The following is a 22,802-nucleotide window of genomic DNA, read 5'->3' as shown; positions in this document are numbered from 1 at the left end:
GAGCCGCCGTCATCGCGAAACTCCAATTCGGGGGACAGAAGTCTCTGTTCCGGCACCCTGCCGGGACGGGGAATTGCCCCCGGAGTCATCTCCACCGCCGTCTCCACCGCCATCTTCACCGCCATCGCTGTCTCCATGATGAGGAGGGAGTAATTCACCCCCGGGGCTGAGGGCTCCGCTGTAGCTATGTGGTTCATCTCTCTCTTTATGTGATCTAGTTGAATATCATCTATGTGCTACTCTAGTGATGTTATTAAAGTACTCTATTCCTCCTGCACGGTGTAATGATGACAGTGTGTGCATCGTGTAGTACTTGGTGTAGGTTATGATTGTAATCTCTTGTAGATTATGAAGTTAACTATTGCTATGATAGTATTGATGTGATCTATGCCTCCTTCATAGTGTGATGATGACAGTGTGTATGCTATGTTAGTTCTCGGTGTAATTGTGTTGATCTATCTTGCACTCTAAGGTTATTTAAATATGAACATTGAATATTGTGGAGCTTGTTAACTCTGGCATTGAGGGTTCGTGTAATCCTACACAATTAGTGGTGTTCATCATCCAACAAGAGGGTGTAAAGTAGTCCTATTATGTGATCATTGTTGAGAGTGTCCACTAGTGAAAGCAGGATCCCTGGGCCTTGCTTCCAAGCATCGAATCCCCGTTTGTTTACTGTTTTGTTGCATGTTTACTCGCTGCCATATTTTATTCAGATTGCTATTACCACTCATACTCATCCATATTACTTGCATCTCACTATCTCTTCGCCGAACTAGTGCACCTATACATCTGACAAGTGTATTAGGTGTGTTGGGGACACAAGAGACTTCTTGCTTTGTGGTTGCAGGGTTGCTTGAGAGGGATATCTTTGACCTCTTCCTCCCTGAGATCGATAAACCTTGGGTGATCCACTTAAGGGAAACTTGCTGCTGTTCTACAACCCTCTGCTCTTGGAGGCCCAACACTGTCTACAAGAATAGAAGCTCCCGTAGACATCACACTGCTGCTGTTATTTCACTACTGCTACTGCTATAAAACTGTTACTACTGATAAACTCTTGCGAGCAAGTCTGTTTCCAGGTGCAGCTGAATTGACAACTCCGCTGTTAAGGCTTTCAAGTATTCTTTGTCTCCCCTTGTGTCGAATCAATAAATTGGGTTTTACTTCCCTCGAAGACTGTTGCGATCCCCTATACTTGTGGGTCATCAACAACCTCACCACATGATTAGCCACATTCAGTCTAATGATGGCCACTTTCGCGAAAATTTTGAAACTTACGTTTAAAAGGCATATAGGTCTATATTGTTGAATCCTTTGTGGCTCCTTAACCTTAGGTAACAAGATAACCCAACCAAAGTTTAGATGGAATAACTCCAACTATCCATCATATGCAGCACGCTGAACATTTGCAGAAGGTCCATTTTAATGGAACAAAGAACCCAGTACAGAGAGGATCTTGTCAATTCACATGGTTGTTGACTGTCAAAACCCACCGGCGGGCAGCGACGATCAACACGGTAGAGCCGGGAACAACCTAGAGCTGCGGCTTGCTGAGGTCCCTCCGAGCGACGGCCCGCAAAGCCTTCTGGTCACACGTCCGATGCTGAATGCAAGGGCGTGCCACCTGACCTATACCTGGTCAGGAAGGTGATGGAGATGCCTCGCTTAATTTCCTGCATGGCATACACGTAAACATTAAATACGAGCCTCGATCGGCTCTCAGGTTATCCTGTGAATCGGCTCAAGGAGCCGATCCACCCATGATTCGTACGGGGTGCACGAATATATGGTGGTCCTGCTTGATCAAGATAAAGCTAATGAGATCTACGACGATTTAGGGTTTTCACCGCATAATCGGATCATCCTACTCCAGGTTGGGCCTCGCGGCCACGCACGGTGATCGTAAGCCGATCCTAAACAAGGCCTAAAAACCAACACGAAGTTGATCCCCGGAACATCCTGTTTAGGACTAGCGAACGACACCCTACGTGCCGCTGGATCCTCCCCCCCTTTGTAAGGCCTAACTATTGCAGATATTAAACTAATCCTTGTAGAACAAGGAGCAATCGTAACGGATCAGATCTACTAAATAATGATCAAGCGGGGTGCCGCCCCCACACCTAAGATAGGTGTGAGGGTGGCTAGACATGCAAGGGTTGCACTACGATAGCATATTACGCGAAGAACTATGCTAACCCTAACACATCTATGATAACTACGTTGCTCGCCATCAACAAGGCTTCAGTACGAGCAACGCATGAACAACGTGGAGCTTGTGCTGCCTAGATCGCAAGATGCGATCTAGGCAGCATGTCGCTTACCGGTAGAAACCCTCGAGACGAAGGAGTTGGCGATGCGCCGAGATTGATTTGTTTGGTTGAACGTGTGTTGTTGTTTATTCCATAAACCCTAGATACATATTTATAGTCCAGGGGACTTTCTAACGTGGGAATAATCCCCACCGTGCACGGTACAAACTCTAACTTTTAATCTAAGATACAATCTACCATAATTAAAGATACACGAGCAATCCAGCCCAAACCCCTCGTGCAAGGCCGCTTCAGAGATCTCCCACGTGTAATCTTCCACGCCCATCTCTCTTACGGCCCACCTCCTGATTTGACCAAAATCTGGTGATAACACATGCCCCCCTGGTTTTGGCAATGATAATTCCAAAACCACTCTGTTTTTCCTTTGAAGGGTCATGTCGTGGCAGAGCAGAGCCGTTGCAGTATCCGTTATCATTATGCCCTGTCTTCTCAGCTTCTCTGCAAAATTCGATAGCTCTGGCGTCATCTCCTCGGAAACTGTAATGGCATTAAATTTCCACCAGGCTTCTCATTATTTAACTGTGCCGATTGATTAGCTCTCTTCATCCCCTTCCTCTGTTCCAGCCATCGGCACCCACAAAACCCTCTCCTCCTGTAGCAATGTCTTCCTCTTCCTCTTCCCTCTCAGGCCTCCCCCTCCAATCCTCGCCGAAGAAGAAGAACGAGGACAACCTTCACTCCGAGGTGAACCCCCTCTCCTCCGACAATGAGAAGAAAGAAGGAGAAGTAGCGAAGGCCAAAGCCTCCCCCTCCGCCAAGCTCCCGCCGAAGAAGTGCTCCCGAATGTGGGCGGACAGCGAGGACGAAGATGATGACGAGGAGGAAGAGGAGGAGGATGAATCCTCCTCCTCCATCGGGTACCCGCCGACCAAGCGCTTCCGCTCCTGGGCGGACAGCGAGGATGATGATGATGACGAGGAGGACGAGGCTCCGGCCAAGGGCTGGGGCAGCAGCGACGAGGAGCTTCCTGGGAGCAGCGCCGACGACATCGACGGCGGTGATGGCGAGGACAGCGACGACTAGTAGAATAGGACTAGTAGTAGCAGTGCACTAGGCACCAGATCCCTCTTTTGAGAGCCATCGGCTCTTTCTTGTAAAGCCACTCCTTTGAATTAATGAAATTGTTCTTTTAATTCGTCCTTCAATTACTCCAATTTCATTCCTTCCGCCTGTCATGCCAAGACCGATAGCAACGTATCGGCTTTCTTTTGGACGCCCGTGAAGCCGGACTCACATGCCGATTAGCCCGTCGGTCAAGCACTTCTCAATCTCAGACTGCGATTTGATATCTGACCATAATTTTTCGCAATCCCTTAGCCGATGACTACTCATCGGCTATTTTGAGAATCAAGTCCCTTTTGCAGCGACAGGACGGTCCAAAACCTGTAAAAGCCGATGGCCTCCTTTCCCGATTCCTCTCCATAGCTTCAGTAGTCTTCTTCTGCAACACCTTACTACTTCAGAGAAGATCCTAATACAGGGCCAGTCGATGTGACTCCAATCGGCTCTCAAATCAGAGCATCTACCAAGTTAACTGCCCCCCGAGCCTTAATCAAGGCGAGAATATAGGCGAGGATGCACAGGTCGCCGATCAGCTTTCTTTTACTGAACGTCGATGTTGATGCAAACTTTGAGCACATAGCCAGCAGGTCTTGGTCTTGTATAACTGTACTAGAGTCGATGGCTGCGCATCGGCTTCGCTTCTTGCGTAAAATGTTTTTTTTTATTTGGCCGATTTTTCTTAATCGGCCCCCAATGTTTCACTGCACGCATGTTTACACATGTTTATCTGCACATGTTCATCTGACTATATGCCCCCCGAGCCGAATCTGCCAGATGACTGCAGATATCGGCTTTTATGGTTAGCCAGGGTACTGCGCTTGCACGTCGGCTCCGCGAGGATTCGTGCTGACTTTCATCCGCCGACGTGGCCGCTGCCCAGTGGATCGATGCTGAACACAAGCAGAACATGTGGTGAAGATAATTTTGGCCGATTGCTGGAATCGGCCTCCATATCCATTGGAGCGCTGACTGAAGGTTCTGTAATGCTCCTTCATAATTCATGGGGCCGATCACAAGGATCAGCCTCGCCCTGTTTGCTCACTGGTTTAATCTTGCTACTCGGTCAGGTTGGTGGATAAAACCAACCCAACCTCTGACTTGATGCGCCTGCTGTCGTCCGCCTTGAGTGCATCATAGAATCGTGGAGCACTAAGCTCCGTCGGAAGGACGAGCACCATGTTCGTGCCAGCCGATGTTTCATCATCGGCTTTCTTTTGCTTGGGACGCCACTCCATTTTCCGTGGACGACCTTCTTCATCCAGGGTTCGCTGAACTTTCGCAGCCAGATCAGGCCGTGCCTTCCTTAGCGTATGCAGGTATAACCTTTCGGCTTCCTCCAGGCCGCGCAATCGCTGAACCCTGCGCTTTTGTGAACGGCTGAGTCCGTCAGGGCACCACCTTGGACGGTGGTACCTGTCCTCTTCTTCTTCTTGTCCCTCGTCTTCGGAATCCTTGATATCTGCCCACCGAGGGGACTCAGCACGTTTGCTTTGTGGCGGGAGAGGCCCTAAGCGCCTGAACACAGACACGTTGGCTGCATCCTTCTTTTTCTGGTTGCATTCTGGGCAATTGCCGATTGTGGGCAATCGGCTCATTCCTGAATCCCAGCAGTGTCACGAAGAAGGGGCAGTCCCGATGTCTGTCGCTGTCATCTTGCTCCCTTGATTTTCCCGTGGCACGGCGCTCGTGCTCTTCCTCCTCATGATCATGCCGACGATATCCTCTGGCTTCTCTAGCCAGACGATCTCCTTCATTATCATAGCTGGACCGTCGGCGTTGGTCATACTGACTTACATACTTGTTGAGGAGGTGATCAGAGAGGGGTCGCTGATATCTTATGTTCTTCACTTCTCCCTCTGTGACGTAGCGCTTGCCATCATGATGGAGCCGATCGCGTGGAGCGGCCTCCTTCGTGTCCTTGCTACGAGAGCAGCTTGCCCTCGTCTCCATCTTTGCCAGAGTGGTTCCCAGGTCCTACCATGTTGATGCTGAACGAGGATCCTGGCTGGCAACCTTCAGGGTAAGTGCACTCCACCATGTTAACGGCGGGAAAGGGCTGGGTGTCGACCTTCATGGCGTACTGGTTGAAAATTAGACGCCCTTTTTCTATCGCCGCTTGGATGTGCTGACGCCATACCCTGCAGTCGTTGGTGGCATGGGAGAGCGAGTTGTGCCATTTGCAGTATGGCTTTCCGTTCAGCTCTTGCACCGTGGGGAATTTGAGACCTTCAGGAATCGTCAACTGCTTCTCCTTGAGCAGGAGGTCGAAGATTTGCTCAGTCTTGGTCACGTAAAAATCAAATCCCCTGGGTGGGCCTAGTGGCTTTACCCATTTGCAGGACACGGGGGTTCCTCCCCGAGTCCATTCAGCCATCGCTACCTCTTGGTCTCCCGCAGAACTTCGTCTTCCTCTCGCATCGACCAGGACTATCGCACGCTTGAACTTGTCTTGGTACAGGTCCGGTGGCGCTGTTCATATCTTGTGACGCTTTCGAACCATGTGCGCCAGTGAGGGATAATCTGCTTGGGAGGCCATGTCCTTGAGCTGTGTTGCAAGGCCTGCTACGCCAACTCGATCGCTTCTTTTTCAGTTATACGAACCGAATAACATCGGTTCCTAAGATTCCTGAAGCGTTGGATGTACTCTGTCACAGTTTCTCCGTGCTTCTGACGTAGTTGTGCTAGATCGGCAATGCCAGACTCGGAAGCCTCTGTATGGTACTGCATATGGAACTGCTCTTCCAACTGCTTCCAAGTCCGGATGGAGTCTGGTGGCAAAGAGGTATACCATCCGAAAGCCGATCCCGTGAGGGACTGTGAGAAGAGCCTCACGCGTAGTTGATCCGACACTGAAGCCGGTCCTAGTTGCGCCAAATATCGGCCGACGTGCTCGATGGAGCTGGAACCATCTGATCCACTGAATTTGGGGAAATCAGGGAGCCGATATTTAGGTGGTAGCGGGATCATCTCGTAGTCGTCGGGGTACGGCTTGGAATAGCCGATTGCCCTCCTTTTCGGCACCATGCCGAACTGGTCTCTCAGGATGGTACTGATTTGATCCGTTGTGCTGGCTGCAGGAGTTGAACTCTGAAGATTCGCCGGGGTGGCGTACTTAGCCAGCCATGTTTGCTTTTCCAGCTCTGAGCCAACTGCAGGAGCTGAGCTCTGGAGGTTCGTCGGGGTGGCGTACTTAGTTAGCCACGTCTGCTTCTCAAGCTCTGTCGCTGACGTTCCTCCTGTTTTCCCAGAAGTCCCTGATGTTGTGGCCTGGTTTGTGAGTGCCCAGTTGCCACAATCCGGCACATACGTGCACGTGTACCCGTGAGGGATCTCCTTAGGCGCCTCGGGCAAGAACTGGTAGTCACTAGGGTCACCACCAATCTTGTAGACGACGAATGCCGGTGTAGCCGGCACTTCTGGTGCTGCCAACGCATATGGCAGCGGTGGACAGGACTGGAGTGGCAACTCTCCTTGATGCGTCCCGAGGGCTGGTCCTGACGGCGAGTACTGGTGCCTCATGATCTCCTGGATCACGCGAAGAGCGACACGCTCCAACGTGTTGACCAGGTTCTCAGAGTGACGGTGTAGCGAGTGAGCCACCAAGTAGTTGATCTCCTGCCGCAGGGACCTGGTGCGTTCCTCCGACGGGGCAGAGAGGTCTATCCCATCGAGTGCACCTTGCGGTGAGAACCCCTTCCATCTGATGCCATGGGAACGGGTTCTCTGAAAAGAGCCGATGAGGTCGGCTTCGAGGGTGACTTTGATCTCGTCATACCTCTTCTTGAGCTCGTCGGGCAGCTCCTCGTAGGTGACTGGCGTGCCGTCCGCCATCTCAGATGTAGATGGCGATGTGGTTGATGTAGAAGCTTGTCCCACCGGGCGTGCCAGAATGTGTTGACTGTCAAAACCCACCGGCGGGCAGCGACGATCAACACGGTAGAGCCGGGAACAACCTAGAGCTGCGGCTGGCTGAGGTCCCTCCGAGCGACGGCCCGCAAAGCCTTCTGGTCACACGTCCGATGCTGAATGCAAGGGCGTGCCACCTGACCTATACCTGGTCAGGAAGGTGATGGAGATGCCTCGCTTAATTTCCTGCATGACATACACGTAAACATTAAATACGAGCCTCGATCGGCTCTTAGGTTATCCTGTGAATCGGCTCAAGGAGCCGATCCACCCATGATTCGTACGGGGTGCACGAATATATGGTGGTCCTGCTTGATCAAGATAAAGCTAATGAGATCTACGACGATTTAGGGTTTTCACCGCATAATCGGATCATCCTACTCCAGGTTGGGCCTCGCGGCCACGCACGGTGATCGTAAGCCGATCCTAAACAAGGCCTAAAAACCAACACGAAGTTGATCCCCGGAACATCCTGTTTAGGACTAGCGAACGACACCCTACGTGCCGCTGGATCCTCCCCCCCTTTGTAAGGCCTAACTATTGCAGATATTAAACTAATCCTTGTAGAACAAGGAGCAATCGTAACGGATCAGATCTACTAAATAATGATCAAGCGGGGTGCCGCCCCCACACCTAAGATAGGTGTGAGGGCGGCTAGACATGCAAGGGTTGCACTACGATAGCATATTACGCGAAGAACTATGCTAACCCTAACACATCTATGATAACTACGTTGCTCGCCATCAACAAGGCTTCGCATGCAGCAACGCATGAACAACGTGGAGCTTGTGCTGCCTAGATCGCAAGATGCGATCTAGGCAGCATGTCGCTTACCGGTAGAAACCCTCGAGACGAAGGAGTTGGCGATGCGCCGAGATTGATTTGTTTGGTTGAACGTGTGTTGTTGTTTATTCCATAAACCCTAGATACATATTTATAGTCCAGGGGACTTTCTAACGTGGGAATAATCCCCACCGTGCACGGTACAAACTCTAACTTTTAATCTAAGATACAATCTACCATAATTAAAGATACACGGGCAATCCAGCCCAAACCCCTCGTGCAAGGCCGCTTCAGAGATCTCCCACGTGTAATCTTCCACGCCCATCTCTCTTACGGCCCACCTCCCGATTTGACCAAAATCTGGTGATAACAATGGTATCTTAGCAAGCACCTTGCAAAGCAAAACGAATGTGTTGGTTGCCAAGAGTGGCATGAAGTTAAGAGTAATCAAATCAGAGAAATAATTCTACCTTGGAGGTTCAAAGGGCACAATTTTTTTTTGGATCTGTGGCAGCATAAGATTCTAGTGAAGACAAAGATTCGAGAGGTTTGAGTGATCAGTATTCGTTCGTGGTGCCGTGTAGTGAAGACTGAAGAGCAATAGCGGCTCCATCAAGGAAATGAAAATACCCTGGGTGTTGTCAGTGAAGAATATAACCTGGAATTCGACGCAATTGCTCGAAATACGACTGTTGTTCCTTCCAAAATTTTGCAATTTTTGTGTGAACTTCTCGGGGTGCTCCTGTGCAGTTATTATCAGGGATAGTGGGGAGAGGAGAGTGCACCGGCGTTTGATCTCTTAGATAGTTCATACAGAGAAGATGAAGGGTGACTGTAGATATTTAATCGAGAAGAAATATTAATGTCATTGTCATGTATTCCGGCCGTTTCCTGCCACTTAATGCGTATCGTGGAACACTTTGGGCAAAACATTTGGTGAGCATCACCAAATAAGCTGAACTTCTCAACAGAAAACAAAATAAACAAAATATAGAATTGTTTTTGGCTGAGGTGGCATGATTGATGAGGTGGAAGGAGATGAAAGTTTTTGCGAGGACGCAAGCTGCTGATGTGGACAGCTTGCATGTCAAGAGAAATCACTTAGTGAGGTTTCTTCCATTTATTTATTATATATACAACTAGCAATGTGGCCCTCGTAAATGCGAGGGCACCATCCTTACTCTTAATTTCACAAGTATATGCTTTAAATTATTTATAGTCATGTATATCAATATTAGTAACAGTGTGGTATGATATTGTATGGTTTCGTAGCTACCAAAGATACTATTCAAATAAAATATCACATATGCATGCAACATCTATAATATTTAATCATCTTTACTCCATATTGAATCATTGCAGTGCCATTTCAATAATATCACACTAATGGTTATATGTCACATTTGTATGTGATACTATATATATCTAGAGGTAAAACTGATGTTACCACACCAATATCATTGTGCTTCATATTATTTTCCTTTGCATGCATTATAGTTTAATATAGGCTAACACTTAACATGATGTTTACCTATGGATGTGATACTTATTTAGGATGACCTACGTATTAGTCAGCTATAAAGATGTCCCATTAGATCGGTCAAAGGATGCTTTCTAGTTTTGCGAGATTTCGTAATATGTATATTTGTATTTTTCATTAATTGTAAAGACATTGCGTAAGAAAATTAATGCTGGTGATTCTTGAATGTATTAACACCGAAATTGGTAAAGAAATGAATTACACATTACTGCTATTATTTTCAAAGTTTTTGATTTATAGATGTGCCGACTTCAATGGAAAGTTATAATTTATTCTTCTCTAAAATTGTGTATATCTTTTAATATTTTCCAGTGTAATTAGATATATTTGAAAGTAAATTTATAGTTTACTTTTTGAGAACTTGTTATTTATCTCATAATTCTCAATTTAAGTAGCAATTCTTTTTATTTGGGTAAATTTTTTGTAGATTCGGTCATGCACGTGTATACAACAGTTATAGTTGGGCGTGCGTGTTCACGTACCGTGTGCTATTTTTGATCGGTACCACGTACTACATCGAGAAGGTAGTGAATTTTCTATGTATTGAAAGGTTAATCAATGATTTATCTTCTTATATTTTTTTGCTTCGTACATTACCTTTCAGAGCTAGTTAAATATGAATAGAACACTTTTACATGCCCCATTTTAAGTAGTGTTTAACATGGACTTTATTATGATTCACTCAATGTTACAACTTTCTCTTGCAATAAATATCTCGTAAAGCTTTTTTCAAAATTTGTGTACATATTTTATATTTACCAAAGTAAGTAAACATTTGAATGAAAATTTATAGTTTGTTTTCTGAGAGCTTATGTGTTTTTATTTATATTTTTAAATCTGGATTATCAAACCCTCATATATTATTTTTAGAACTACCTCACTTCATAAAAGGATGTCACAAGTTTATCTAAATTTAGATATATCTACGTACTATTTAGTATATTGATACATTCAAATTTATATAAATCTTTAACATCTTTTTATGAAAATAGAAAATAAATAATACAATAAGCTACATATACATATATAAGCTACGCATACATATTGCACCCAAAAAATAGCTCGCATACATATATGGACGAACGTGCTCGTATACATATATAGGATAGGCATGTAATCCTTTTCATGGGGAAACTACACCTGTATTAACCGTACATATGAGAGTAATCCAAATATATATACATGCATGTGTAATATATGGGAGGCAACAAAGGACATTATGCATGCATCGAGCAGTCCATGTGAAAGCATGTGATCCATTGGTGCATATGTGCTTCACTTTTTTTTAGGCATTTCGTGTCTAGATATGCTAAGTTTAAGAGGCCACCTGTTTCATTGGACTCAACCTATTGGCTTCTTTGTACACTAGGACAAATGCCCGTGCGTTGCCACGGGATCGCAAAAAAATTACTCACCAGTAAACAATTATTTCAGTCTATAAATGTGTGCGAAACATAAATAATATGGTTCCCGTTCATATATATATATGGATGAATATCTCTCCTTCTCATGTTTTTTCTTCTTTGCAGATGTCATGTCTCGCGGCCTATTCTTCCACTCCACCTCTCCACCCCCCTTCATTTTCCCTTAGTTTAACATTGTCATCACCACCACTTCATTTACCCTTGGTTCGGCTTGACCAACTGAAACTGTATTATAACACATACTAAATAGGTAGCATAGTTAGTATTATTGGAAATCACAAGTCTGAACCCCATCTATCTATCATATAAAATATGGATACTGATGTGGCATGCCAACAAGCATTTAAGAATATAATTCAACATGTAGTGTAAACAGAAAAAAAACAAATATCTTTGCAACTTGTACCTCAATCTTACTGTAGCAAAATAATTTTGATGGATGCTAGTTAAGTAGGGCACTCAGAGGCATTTTCAATTGATGGCACAAACTGTGCACTTACCTCAGTTAACAACTTAAATATCAAGTTGCAAAGCTATCGGAAAGTTTGAAATTGTGCGAAATTACCGTATAAGCCATTGTATGTAGCTTAAGAGGCTCAGGGCTGCCCTCTGCGAACCTCAGGATGCCCTGCTCTGTCAGACTGTCCTTTGAAGAGTGCATTACGGGTAGCATACTATGTAGTGACATTGCCAAATACGGCTGTCAGCCCGATGATCTTAAATGAAAAGTATTGTCCATATTATGCACCATGCATATGAATTACGAACAAATAAGAATTTCATCTAGCTTCCTAAACAAATCACCTGAGCAAGACCGAAAGAGTTCAGTCATAAAAAAGTGTTCAGGCCATAACTACTAAATAAAGCATTAGCAAAAACGAATTATTAACTGCCACGCAACACGACACCCAAACAGGGACCAGAAATGCCAAAATAAAAAATAAGTCACAAACAGTAATTGAGGTTCTCCATGGAGTAATCCAATTCAAACCCAAGAAATAGGAAATTCTAAAAGTGATGTGCAGTTAGCCAACTTTTGTCCTCAAACACAAGAAAAGCAAAGTATTCAAGTTGAAACTTATTACAGGTAAAACAAGAGCTATCACAAAATAGGCAGGAACAAGCTAAGGCTTCATATGTAAGACAACAATATAAGATAGTGGACGGTCAAGACAGCAAGTAAAAGTAGAACTTATGGTTTTAAATAAAAAATACTGAACAAATATAGTCCAAGCGGAGATATGTCAAACAATCCTACAGAATCCAATATAATTTCTCCATTATTCACTAAAGACCAGGGAAACATGAATGATCTTAGAAACCTTGAATTTTAACAAGTCTAGATAATATGACAACAGTCAGTATGATGATATAACTTATAAGTAATAGTTCCATTAGCATACTTATCTGTTGCGCTAATAGGGAACAGCTCCTCCTTTTGATTCATCATAACATGATCGACTGGGCACTACTGCGCCCCAATTTAGGCTGAGGATAAACGTTTTTCTCCAAATGAAGATATTAGAGATCTTAATGGTTCTTGATTAGTCCGAAATTAGCAAATGTTCTGGACAAAATTTATATGAAATTAGTAGTTAGAATTGAGAGATCAATTACTTTCATACAAATTCATATAACTCAATGGTACAAAGAACTACAAAAATATCCATGGCCCAAGTATAAAAATCTCCATGTGTATCTAGCCAACCACGTGAAAAATGAAATTTCTTACCCTACCCTATCTGCACACTTTACACTTACTCCAGTTCTAGCACCTCTTCTTCCTCTCCTCTTACCAAATTCTCAAATGTGTTTGCCTCCACCCCTGGACTTCTCCAGTGCCACTTCACCCTAGTCAATCTCACTGGTGCCACCGTTCTCTCCCATTTTCGACCCTCTCCTCTGGTGCCTCTTCGTCCCACACCCTCTCTTCGCTGGCTGGAGGGTCACATCAAGGATGAGGAGCATGCAGGGAACTCGAGGTCGCGCCGAAGCCTGGCTGCGCGTAGTGAGGAACACATCATCCTCTCGCCCATCCCCTCTTCTACCTGGGACCTTCCTGTGGGACGAGCAGGTTTTTTCTCTTGACTCTAGGACTTGGACGCACACCTGGCTGTGCGTGGGACCGTCGGGGTTGGCGGTGGCATGGTTGGCGGCGGCGGCGGCTCGTCTATTTACTGCCACACGCAGGCACGCCGAGGCCGCGCGCAGTGAGGAACACGGCATCCTCTCGCCTTGCTTCAAGTTCCAATCTGTTCGCAGGTGCATCAAGCTTCTGCGCATGATTAAATAATTTCAAGAAATCAGCACAGTATGATGTATGCTCAGAATAAGCTAATTTTGGTTTTTGCCGATTTGCAGCCAATAATTCACACACTTAACACTTTTCAGTAATAATATAGCATACATTAGAATTATAACTTCTAGTAAGCAGTCAGAACAAATTACACATATGAGCTGTCAATTAACGGTCATCAGTTGTGATCCATGCACATTATTAAAATATATGATTCCATAAATCAATTTACCGATCCACTCTAGCCAAGACTGGCTTCATCATACATTACATGGACTCAGTTGTTACAGTAAGGGTAATAATTGAACTACACACTATTTGCATCATCACACCCTTTGTAGCTATCTTTTCGCAATAACCGAGAACTGAACTAAAAAATGGTCAAGGTCATTTAGCTCACCTTAGGTGACTGGTCCAAAATGAAGAAGCGTTTCTGCTTTGCACCATGTAAGTATATATTAATAACTCAATCACAAACATCACCAAAAAATACCTACCCGTGGACCTCGGCATCGAAACATCCGTAGCGTGTCGCGGGAGCTCGTTGACATAGAGGCTACCACCCGCGTCACCTCCAAAGGTTGTGGTCATCAATGCGTGCACCAGCCTCTCTGTGTGGGGCTTTCACAACAGAACTCTAACCCGCCATGGACATGACGTCAGAGCTCATCTACCTGAGCAGCGAGGGTAGTCAGTATACACATGCACGCAATAACCAGACATCGATTCCTTCCCCAAAATCACAAAGTCTAATTGTATATATGTGTGTGACTATCAGAGCATGTAAAATGGGATGAACAGTGCATATTGCTTAAGTAGAGAACTAAAAATGCCACCACGCCAGACAGATCACAAAATCTTCAGTCCTAGTGCAATCTAATCAGGGGACTAACAAATCTCTACCTCTTTAGTGTACTTAACAAATGTATTGGAAAGTGAGCATGCGCAGAAGACAAATCCAATTGAAAATTTTCCTTTGTTGTTTAGTTCTGTCAGTTGAGATCTAGGACTTACGCAAGCTTCCTGTAAACAAAGAAGCCATTGTGGTGTTTGTCGCATCACACTCTAGCCACACGAGAGGAATACTTGCTCCCTGCATATATTCAGACATGTATATGATTGAGAGTCTTGAGGATATTTCAGTAGGCCATGGTAGTAGTGCTATGACATCATTTGATCACATAACCTTAAGAAAAATAATTTGCCAAAATTTGAAGAGGAAACCTGGAGGAGACACTATCCAGCGTTAGACAGAGGCAGGGACCGGACCTGGAGAAGCGTCCCTCTAAGATAAACCGACAGACCTTGGTGGCGAACGACAGATGAACGGAGGCAGTGGCGTCCTCGCGTCAAGAAGGGCGACGGCGCGCAGGGCAGCAGCGAGGACACACGTGCAGGGGCGGTGGCGGGCAGGGGCGTCGGCGTCCTCGAGTTGTGCATGCCGGGCAGCAACGCACTGGGCGGCGCCGGACTTGGAGGTTGGACAGCGCACTCGCCCGTCGGCGGGCTGGTGCGAGGCAAAGGGATGGTGTCGGCATGGCCATGCTCCGCCGTAGAAGCTCCTCGGGCGTGGCCGGAGGAAGAGGGGTGGCGGCGACCTACACAACTCTTGCAGGCGATGAGGAGCCCATGGGAGGCCGGGAGACGGGATTCACCGGCGGGAGGCATGATGGGCAGAGAAGCAGCGGGAACTCGTGGGAGAGAGGGCGGCGGAGAATTCGGCCGGAGCGAGGAACCCTAGCCTGTAGGCTTGGTTCTGGCGACAAAAGAGGACGAGGGAGAGGGTACGCTCGGGTTGGGCCCTTGGACAACAGACAGCCCACGCTGGAAATTGGACAAACGACAAGCGAAACGACGGGGTGGGAGGGTAAAATCGTCTAAGAAAATATGCTTGACGAAATCCAACGATCGGAGGAAACAGAACACGTTCTTTCTTTTAATAATATAATAATATATAATAATAATATAATATAGTAGAGATTTTGATAAGGTGTTGAAATAGTTATGTTCCTTTCTAGGTACACAAGGATTCAGATGCACAGTACAACAATTATTTTCCGATAGCTCTATTTCATCCTGTGTCCAATCAACAAAACATTTTTTTTACAATTACCAATACATAAATACCGAGATAACCTACATTGATGTATATGGTAACGTTTGTTATGATTAATTATTCATAAAGTACAAATACATTTACTTAAAATTGTACTATATATTATATTCATATATGAGAAGGTGCAAACAGATTTTACCTTGTACTCCTCACATCTCGCACAGTAACCTTCTTAATCAGCTCTATATATATGTCACCACTGCTTAGTACTCTAGAATGGAAGTCATTAACATCAGCTTCATGCTTAGAATTGGTTGTGTGAATAAATTTGTCATACTCTATGTCCAGTTGTAAACAAAAAAAGTGGACGGGAAACATGAGCTACAGATTTAAGACATATTGGTAAACTGAAAACGCGTAGAGCTGCGACATACATCAGTCCAAAGCGTCTTGTATGAAATGGAAATTATATCTCAATGCTGCTAGAGGCTTCCACCACCAGCCTCATCTGAAATGGCAATTTTTTCGCCATGTTCATTTGTTCAAGTAATGAATATAATCCTCTTCTCTAGAATTCTCTGCAACCAAATAGTTTAGTGAACAGAAGAATTTAGCATTCCTACAGAAGTAAGATCTATAAAGTTTGTGCATCTGCATTCCTGCAGCACATCAACAATCGTGAGATGAATTCATCACCTAGCAGAAAAAATGGATACAAAGGAGAGGAATTGGTGAGAGGCCAAAGGCCATATGAACGTACAGCCGAAGTCCAAAGAGATACCAACTGCTTTTCCGCTGGGTGAGTTGAATTCATCACCTAGCAGAAAAAATGGATACAATTTAATCTAGCCTTGTGATTACTGCTTTTCCGCTGGGTGAACAAGCAAGACTGAATCAACCACACCCAAATTTTGAAGAAATTACAGGAACATTGAGCACCAAATTAAGAGAGGGAGAGAGAGGGAACCAGAATCGCGAAACGAAGATGGGTCAGCTTTGGCGGTTCATCTGTTTCGACGACAGCTGTACATCATGATCTACCACCGGATCTGGCATCGTTGGGCCATCCAGGTCATGCGCCCAGATCTCCTCCAGTCCTCCTACTGATTGCAAAGGCCATGTCCATCGTGCCTGAGGTGCTTGCCGCCCGAGGAGTAGTAGGCGCAGGACAACGAGCTATTGTGTCGATGAAGACCGTCGGGAGAGGAACGTTTGGGTGGGAGGAGAGGACGGGAAAGTACAGAAAGGAGACGGGAAGGAGAGATTGGGGGCTCACAACAGGAGGATGTCGTATCAAGAACTGGAGGAGCTTCAATAAGTGGTCGTCGGCGGGCAGATGACGGTGTGCCGCCGCTGCCGGTCGCCAGCTCGGGCGGCGAGGCCGAAGGAACCCTAGGCGGGCGGGGAGAAATAAAGGAACCAATACTGTGTTATCCGTGCGTATTATGTGATTAAAATGAAATTGGGCCAGGCCCATAAGGGACGAGGCGATGGACGAAGCGGGACGAAGCGGGACGACGCTGGACGACGAAAGGGTTTGACGTATGGCTGGCAGAATAAGGAACCAGTTTAGTCTTTTTAAGTAAAATAGAGATGTCAGCCGTAATCTTTTTTTGAGGCGCAGATATTATGCAATATCTTTTAATTTTAATCATAAATTTTAGATCTAACAATCTAAATAATTCACATGATGTGGTCTAATGTGGTATCTCTATTTTAAACCTCTGTATTGTGCTTTTAGTATATAATAGATTATACCCCTCGCAGAAATCAGTACTTCTTAGAAGTATAACTTGTCCTTGGGCCTAACTTTGGCCGATTTAATTTTAGCCATTATATAGGCTATATCTATACCTACCGAAGCTAAGGTTTCTGCCAAAAAGTTTCGTCAACGTTTTTTATTGGACCGTTTTGTCCTTCCACCAAATCGCATAATACATCAAAATGCCATGTACCGGTTCGTTTTATCCTTCTTTCCTGTTTTCGTCGCCCGTCGTTGTTTTGTCCGTTGCGCGCGTCGTGTGTCCTTTAGTTTCCTACGACTCCTGATTTCATCCGCCAAGCAATCAATCTGGTAATTAATCCGGTAACCATCGTGACTTGAGATAGAAGGCGCGACTTGAGATAGAAGTTTTGGGGCACGTCCCAGCTATCGTGCCGAGTTTGCACTTGAGCCCGCAAACGATACAATAGCCTCGCTCGTGCCTCTTCCTTCCTTGCCTATAAAAAGGAGGTTCCCTGTCAGCTGATTTGTAGGAGGTGCCAGATCGTGCAGCAACTATTTTCGGCGTTTACCCCGGCATCAGATTCGTTTGGAGCTCGACGGGCGGCTATGTTTTCTGGGTTATTCCTGAGCTCAATGGGCAAAGAAGGACGAAGGAGCTTCAGGGCAAGGCAGGGCAGGGAAGAAAGGAGTAGTTTTGTGCGGCTCGTACTCGAGGTTCACGGCAGGCGAGAGCGCGCGCAGGACCAGCGGCCAAAGGCCACGACGTCCCTGCCTTGCCGTGTCTGTTACCACTACCGAGCTCAGGCATGGTGAGAGGGGGCGGCGCTGCACGGCGGAGATATACCCGCAGAGTTCCAGTAGGCCCGGATGTTGCCTTTGCCGACGCAGGCTTGTGACCACGAACGCGGTGCTCGAGAAGATCTTGCCGCCGCGCCCGACTGCCAGTTCGCTCGCTGTAGAAGTATTGCGAGGCTGCAGTCATCCCAGATTCGATGCTTTTCGAGCCATGGAGCTATAGTGGCGGGTGACTTTGAAGCAGGGGATTCGGGGATCTTCGGGCAGAGCCGGGCGGCAACATCACATCGCATCGGGCTTCCATGCCTGACAACTAAAAGGTAGCGTCCGCGGACGCCTCATGCAAAGGAAAAAAACAGTCAACTCTGGCGTCCATGAAAACATTGTGGTTCTCAAATTCTCGCAAAGGCATATCGACATGTCTGCCCGTGAGCACCTTCAAGCAAAGGCGGGAGGAGTTTGAGCGGTGCCTCCGTGCTGGTCACGATGGCCAGAGAGCCGCCGCCAGCAAATAGCAGGGTGCTGTTGGGATCACAACGATGGAGCAAAGTCTTCGCCATCAAATTAACCTTGTTGCTATTGGGTTTTCTAGATTGTACTTACATGAATCACTCTTGAGGAGTACCGCGAGACGGCAAGGAACCGATTAATTAGGATGACCGGGACAAAGGGAAGTATATCCTGCTGTGAGTTGGCATTACAAGGACTTAGATTCAAACACATATGCTTGTTACACATATGCTTATTCTGTAGTGTATGTTAAAAAAAATCTCGATTAAAAAAATTCTCAATTGGTTATAATCCTTCAGCGTCGGTTCACCTCAGATTGACTACTTCAGAATTTTTTAAAAATGACCACCTTGGTAGAAGATGGCATAGAGGAAAAGTTTCATCGAGATGATTCGTTTAAGTATTTCAGTTTTTCTCTTCCGATGCAACGCACGGACACTTTTGCTATCTATACCTAATAATAAAGGAGCTAAGGTTTCTGCCAAAATTTTCGTCCAACTTTTCGTTGGACAGATTTGCCCTCCCACCAAACCGCATAATACAGCAAAGTGGCACGGTACCGATTCGCTCATTTTATTTCCTTCGGCCTCCGCTCCCCGAATGATCCCCGCCCGATAGCTCCCCAATGTATTGTTGACACTGAATAATCCTGCACCTAGGCAGGTTAGGAGTTAGCGTTTTTTCAGTTAAAGTGTCTTTGGCTTTCAGTTAAGCACGATCTCGCGATTGTTAGAGCGGGTCGTGTGTTGGTTCGTGGACGCCCTGGTCTCGCGCTCGTGGGATGGCACGAGCACATAGTGCGGATCATGGCGCAAAGATAGGCCTCGTCTATCCGCCACTTCGTTTTCGATCAGAATAAAAAGGAAGAACAACGAACAGAAAAGTTGCAACGTTTGCAACGCAAAACCCCTGTCTCTCTCTCGTTTTCGTGTGATTTGCTTAGGCCTGTCTGACAAGTGGTATCAGAGCCTCGTTTACGAGGTCTCGTCGATCCGCCATGGCCGGGAGCAACAAGGATGGGGAGAAAGGGGACGCATCGACGACAGCTGCAGCTGCTGCCAAGGCAGGAGCCACCACAGGCGACGGCCAGGCTTCACGATCTCCGTCACGCACTCCGGCGGGCACGAGACGATCTCGTGGAAGGAGTCTGGTGCGGAGGAGGGGCGACAACGAGATCGTCGTCCACGAGCGCGTGATCCAGGCCGGCGGCGGCAGCGGCCACGTCGTCTACCCAACGCTGACGTCTGATACGTCTCCGACGTATCGATAATTTCTTATGTTCCATGCCACATTATTGATGTTATCTACATGTTTTATGCACACTTTATGTCATATTCGTGCATTTTCTGGAACTAACCTATTAACAAGATGCCGAAGTGCCAGTTCCTGTTTTCTGCTGTTTTTGGTTTCAGAAATCCTAGTAACGAAATATTCTCGGAATCGGACGAAATCAACGCCCTGTGTTCCTATTTTACCCGGAAGCATCCAGAACACACGAGAACCGCCGAGAAGGGTGGCGGGGCCACCACACCACACCCGGCGCGGCCTAGGGGGCGCGCCCCCTAGGGTGTGGGCCCCCCTTCGACCTTCCTGCGCCGCCTCTCCGCCTATAAAAAGCCCCTGGATCAGAAAACCCTATCACGATTGACGAAACCCACGAAAACCTTCCAGAGCCGCCGCCATCGCGAAGCCAAGATCTGGGGGACAGGAGTCTCTGTTCCGGCACCCTGCCGGAGCGGGGAAGTGCCCCCGGAAGGCTCCTCCATCGACACCGCTGCCATCTCCACCGCCATCTTCATCACCGCTGCTGCTCCCATGAGGAGGGAGTAATTCACCCCTGAGGCTGAGGGCTTCGCTGTAGCTATGTGGTTCATCTCTCTCCCATGTACCTCAATACAATGATCTCATGAGCTGCTTTACATGATTGAGATTCATATGAGTTTTGTATCACTACTATCTATGTGCTACTCTAGCAAAGTTATTAAAGTAGTTATATTCCTCATGCACGTGTGTAAAGGTGACAGTGTGTGCACCGTGTTAGTACTTGGTTTATGCTATGATCATGATCTCTTGTAGATTATGGAGTTAACTATTGCTATGATATTATTGATGTGATCTATTCCTCCTACATATGCATGAAGGTGACAGTGTGCATGCTATGCTAGTACTCGGTTTAGTCTGTTGATCTATCTTACACTAAAGGTTACTTAAACATGAGCATTATTGTGGAGCTTGTTAACTCCGGCATTGAGGGTTCGTGTAATCCTACGCAATGTGTTCATCATCCAACAAAAGTGTAGAGTATGCATTTATCTATTCTGTTAAGTGATCAATGTTGAGAGTGTCCACTAGTGAAAGTGTAATCCCTAGGCCTTGTTCCTAAATACTGCTGAGTTACTACTGCTTGTTTCTTTGTTTCTTGTGTTACTACTGCTGCAATACCACCACCATCAACTACGCACCAAGCACTTTTCTGGCACCGTTGCTACTGCTCATACTTATTCATACCACCTGTATTTCACTATCTCTTCGCCGAACTAGTGCACCTATTAGGTGTGTTGGGGACACAAGAGACTTCTTGCTTTGTGGTTGCAGGGTTGCATGAGAGGGATATCTTTGACCTCTTCCTCCCTGAGTTCGATAAACCTTGGGTATCCACTTAAGGGAAACTTGCTGCTGTTCTACAAACCTCTGCTCTTGGAGGCCCAACACTGTCTACAGGAAAGGAGGGGGAACGTAGACATCAAGCACTTTTTCTGGCGCCGTTGCCGGGGAGGAAAGGTAAAAGGCACTCATACTCCGGTTCCAGGTAAAGTACTTTTCTGGCGCCATTGTGTTTGTGCTCGAAGCTATTTCCTTTAGATCCTGCAATTGCAACTTTTTGTTTCTTGTTTACACTAGTAAGGCATAATGGACAACAATGAGCTTCTTATTTTATTTCCTGATTTAAGACATGGATGGTTTGATCCGAAAATTAAAAAACCCATGGAACATGTTAGCATGAATACTTTGAACACCATTGTTGCTAATGATATGGAAAATTCTAAGCTTGGGGAAGCTGGTTTTGATGAGCATGATCTTTTTAGTCCACCAAGCATTGAGGAGAAAATTTTCTTTGATGATACTTTGCCTCCTATTTATGATGATTATAATGATAGTAGTCTTTTGGTACCACCTACTATGGAGAGTAAATTTTGTTGTGATTATACTATGCCTCCAACACTTGATGAGAATAATAATGATAGCTACTTTGTTGAATTTGCTCCCACTATTACTAATAAAATTGATTATGCTTATGTGGAGAGTAATAATTTTATGCATGAGACACATGATAAGAATGCTTTATGTGATAGTTATATTGTTGAGTTTGCTCATGTTGCTACTGAAAGTTATTATGAGAGAGGAAAATATAGTTGTAGAAATTTTCATGTTACTAAAACACCTCTCTATGTGCTGAAATTTTTGAAGCTACACTTGTTTTATCTTCCTATGCTTGTCACTTTGCTCTTCATGAACTTGTTTATTTACAAGATTCCTATGCATAGGAAGCATGTTAGACTTAAATGTGTTTTGAATTTGCCTCTTGATGCTCTCTTTTTCTTCAAATACCATTTCTTGCGAGTGCATCATTAAAACTGCTGAGCCCATCTTAATGGCTATAAAGAAAAGAACTTCTTGGGAGATAACCCATGTGTTATTTTGCTACAGTACTTTGTTTTTATTTTGTGTCTTGAAAGTTGTTTACTACTGTAGCAACCTCTCCTTATCTTAGTTTTGTGTTTTGTTGTGCCAAGTAAAGCCGTTGATAGAAAAGTAAGTACTAGATTTGGATTACTGCACAGTTCCAGATTTCTTTGCTGTCACGAATCTGGGTCCACCTCCCTGTAGGTAGCTCAGAAAATTAAGCCAATTTACGTGCATGATCCTCAGATATGTACGCAACTTTCATTCAATTTGAGCATTTTCATTTGAGCAAGTCTGGTGCCATTTTAAAATTCGTTAATACGAACTGTTCTGTTTTGACAGATTCTGCCTTTTATTTCGCATTGCCTCTTTTGCTATGTTGGATGAATTTCTTTGATCCACTAATGTCCAGTAGCATTATGCAATGTCCAGAAGTGTTAAGAATGATTGTGTCACCTCTGAATATGTCAAATTTATATTGTGCACTAACCCTCTAATGAGTTGTTTCGAGTTTGGTGTGGAGGAAGTTTTCAAGGATCAAGAGAGGAGTATGATGCAACATGATCAAGGAGAGTGAAAGCTCTAAGCTTGGGGATGCACCCGGTGGTTCACCCCTGCATATATCAAGAAGACTCAAGCGTCTAAGCTTGGGGATGCCCAAGGCATCCCCTTCTTCATCGACAACAT

The 22,802-nt window shown here is 45.6% G+C and overlaps 1 long non-coding RNA gene across 4 annotated transcripts; it reads right to left on the bottom strand.

Annotated features, from left to right (window-relative positions):
* Nucleotides 1-12,643: 12,643 nt before the first annotated feature.
* Nucleotides 12,644-16,846, bottom strand: LOC127345689 (uncharacterized). 4 transcript variants are annotated; one of them, XR_007878847.1, is made up of 7 exons: nucleotides 16,368-16,845; nucleotides 16,097-16,217; nucleotides 15,835-15,978; nucleotides 15,600-15,671; nucleotides 14,359-14,437; nucleotides 13,842-14,018; nucleotides 12,644-13,323 (listed from the first exon to the last, which is right to left on the bottom strand). It is a non-coding gene; the product is annotated as an uncharacterized lncRNA (long non-coding RNA). The 4 variants fall into 4 exon arrangements; XR_007878848.1 differs by having other exon boundaries at nucleotides 16,161-16,217; XR_007878846.1 differs by having other exon boundaries at nucleotides 15,835-16,217; nucleotides 16,368-16,846.
* Between the last annotated feature and the right edge of the window lie 5,956 nt (nucleotides 16,847-22,802).

This window comes from Lolium perenne, chromosome 3 (genome assembly GCF_019359855.2).
Source record: "Lolium perenne isolate Kyuss_39 chromosome 3, Kyuss_2.0, whole genome shotgun sequence".
NCBI lineage: Eukaryota > Viridiplantae > Streptophyta > Magnoliopsida > Poales > Poaceae > Lolium > Lolium perenne.
This window is presented reverse-complemented; position numbering and strand designations above follow the sequence as displayed.